Source organism: Salvelinus sp. IW2-2015, unplaced genomic scaffold (genome assembly GCF_002910315.2).
Source record: "Salvelinus sp. IW2-2015 unplaced genomic scaffold, ASM291031v2 Un_scaffold11563, whole genome shotgun sequence".
Lineage (NCBI taxonomy): Eukaryota > Metazoa > Chordata > Actinopteri > Salmoniformes > Salmonidae > Salvelinus > Salvelinus sp. IW2-2015.
The window spans coordinates 1-2,796 of record NW_019952820.1 but is presented as its reverse complement, the minus strand read 5'-3'; the positions used below and the strand labels follow the sequence as shown (position 1 = coordinate 2,796).

Here is a 2,796-nt window from a genome sequence, read left to right as displayed (position 1 = left end):
CCTGGTTTAAAAAAAACAGATAAAGCAACACCTCGCGGCACAACGCCTCTCTCCTATTTGACCTAGATAGTTTGTGTGTATGTATTGATATGTTGGCTACGTGTGCCTTTTTACAAATGTATATAGTTCTGTCCTTGAGCTGTTCTTGTCTAATGATGTTCTGTATTATGTCATTCTGTATTATGTTTCATGTTTTGTGTGAACCCCAGGAAGAGTAGCTGCTGCTTTTGCAACAGCTAATGGGGATCCTAATAAAACACCCCAAAATACCAAATACCACTCAGACTATGCGTTAAAGCGCGTTTGTGCGTGCGCTGGTACGCCTGTGTGGTTCTGTTGGTCATAACATTTCTACCAATGTCTATTTCGGTAAAGCCTTTATCTGTGTATATCTTTACTCAATCTCTACCACAGGAGGTTGGTGACATCTTCATTGGGGAGGAGGGGCTCGTGGTAATAGCTGGAGCGGGATAAGTGCAATGGAAATACACCACACACATGGTTTGGTCCCATTCCATTCGCTCCTTTCCAGCCATTATTATGAACCGTCCTCCCCTCAGCAGCCTCCACTGATCTCTAGATGGGATGGTCGAAGAAAGATCTAAATAATGTTTACAATCAATACAATAGCATTTATTAGGTTTAAGCCTACCAGTACTGTATTTTTCAGGTAGACAAATCACTATTGCCCAGAAAAACACATTTTATTCCATTATAAAACCCATTACGTCCAGCGTAGCCTATTGGTCAATCTCAAGAAAGTGATGCAAATAGGGAGTATAGGCTATAGCCTAATGTCAATCAAACATTGGCACCAATCCTTGTGCGTTCAGGGCAGGGCATCTAGAAGCGGTCACAATATAAATCCTGTAAGAACTGCACTTGTCAAGACGCTCTGGTCTACCCCACCAAGACATCTACATTGTCAATGTGTGTGATTATGCGATGATGGGAAGGACGCATAGCAATCGTTGCGCTCTTATTACAAACTAACCTGGGGATATATTGGAAGCAGAGTGAGCGACTCCAACCCTGATTTGAAGTTGGATAGCCTACATTAATCACTCGAATTTAATAACAGAAACAATGACTGAAGGAAACAACAGCAATGCAGGCCTTCTGAATTGGTCTTGAGATCTGGACCGGTTCAGTAGCCTAGAGGACATCGACGTGACAGCGGACGGGACTCCGATTTTGAGGGTCTTCATCTGCGTCGTTTACTCGGTGGTGTGCGCTGTGGGCTTGGTGGGAAACTTACTGGTGCTCTTCTTTATCAGAGTGAAACAAGAGCGGAAAAAATCCAGAATCAACTTCTTTGTACTTAACTTGGCAGTGACGGACTTCCAGTTTGTATTGACTCTGCCGTTCTGGGCAGTGGACACCGCACTTGACTTCAGCTGGCCGTTGGAGACGCCATGTGCAAAATCATCAGCTCCGTCACCGTTATGAACATGTACGCGAGCGTGTTCTTTCTGACTGCAATGAGCGTCACCCGATACTGGTCCGTCGCCTCCTCTCTAAAGGACCGAACTAGGCAAAAGTCCTGCTCTGCCAAATGGATTTGCGTGGTTCTTTGGGTATCCGCAACAGTTGCGACTGCACCAACATCCATATTCTCAACCGTGACAAATGTAGCGGGGGAAAAACTATGTTTGCTTAAGTTCCCTGATGGACAATATTGGTTAGCAGTTTATCACCTTCAGAAAATTATATTTGCATTTGTTTTACCCATGGCCATTGTTTCATTCAGCTACATAGAATATAATTTGTTTTATGAAAGAAAAGTTTAGGTAACCTCCATCTCATTGGAGCTGTTCAATAGTCAAGTCCAAGATCATAGATGTTGACGGCACCATCTCCAAAGCCTCCATTCAACCATAGGTACACGTGGGTGATGTTTCAACCCAAAGTAGCAAGGCCATGGTACATGTGGGTGATGTTATCTACCATCCTGCAGCACTCTGCCCTCTATACCAGTGATGGCCTCAGCATTGCATCTGTAGCCAAGCAGAGGAAGAAGGGAAGCAGCTGCTTCTAATCACTCTGGAGAGCAGTCCTTCCTCTTCACTCCAACCCAAACTACCCCCCCACAACACAATTCCCTTCCCTCACACCAATCCCTTTCCCTCACACCAATCGCCTTCCCTCACTCCAATCCCTTTATCGCACTCCAATCCCCTTCCCCAATCCCCATAATTGAATCTTCAGAAAACATTTTGTCAATGCATTTGAATGCATTCGGTTTTCGATTGGAACCACAATACATCTCAAATTAGGGGAATMTTCATCGTCACTTTAAAGATAAATCCATTGATTTATCATCAGAGATRATAGAACTCACCACAAATGCAAGTATTTACTAGTTCAACTACTCGTCAATCAATAACTGAGTAACTTTAATTAAARTGTGAGGCAATTGAGCCAGAGAAGCAAGCAGGAGGGCAACGATGACCTTCAGAAACTTTTAACAATGCCAAAAGTTTGCCAATSCAGTTCCAGTATCTCCATATTTTGAGGACAAGCCTTCCCACACATGGCTCCTCCTAGATGGAGATGGAGTAGTATGCATAGTTATGAGGTTTCCCTGCATGCTGCTATAAGCTGTTGGATTCCATAARAAATATAATCCTTTTAAATCTGTTKACTAATATGTGGTGAAGTATTTCCATCTCATTATGTAACTTCTAGAATGGTGAGATTGTCATTGCATCCCACTCCTTTGAGGCATTGCTACACTAGTGACTAGTTGTACCCAAGAGTGTTGGGTACTGTTGGAGCTAGGAACACAAGCATTTC

The 2,796-nt window shown here is 43.4% G+C and overlaps 1 pseudogene; it reads left to right on the top strand.

Annotated features, from left to right (window-relative positions):
- The first annotated feature begins 636 nt into the window (after window positions 1-636).
- On the top strand, window positions 637-1,790 carry LOC112080086 (relaxin-3 receptor 1-like; annotated as a pseudogene).
- The last annotated feature ends 1,006 nt before the right edge of the window (window positions 1,791-2,796 follow it).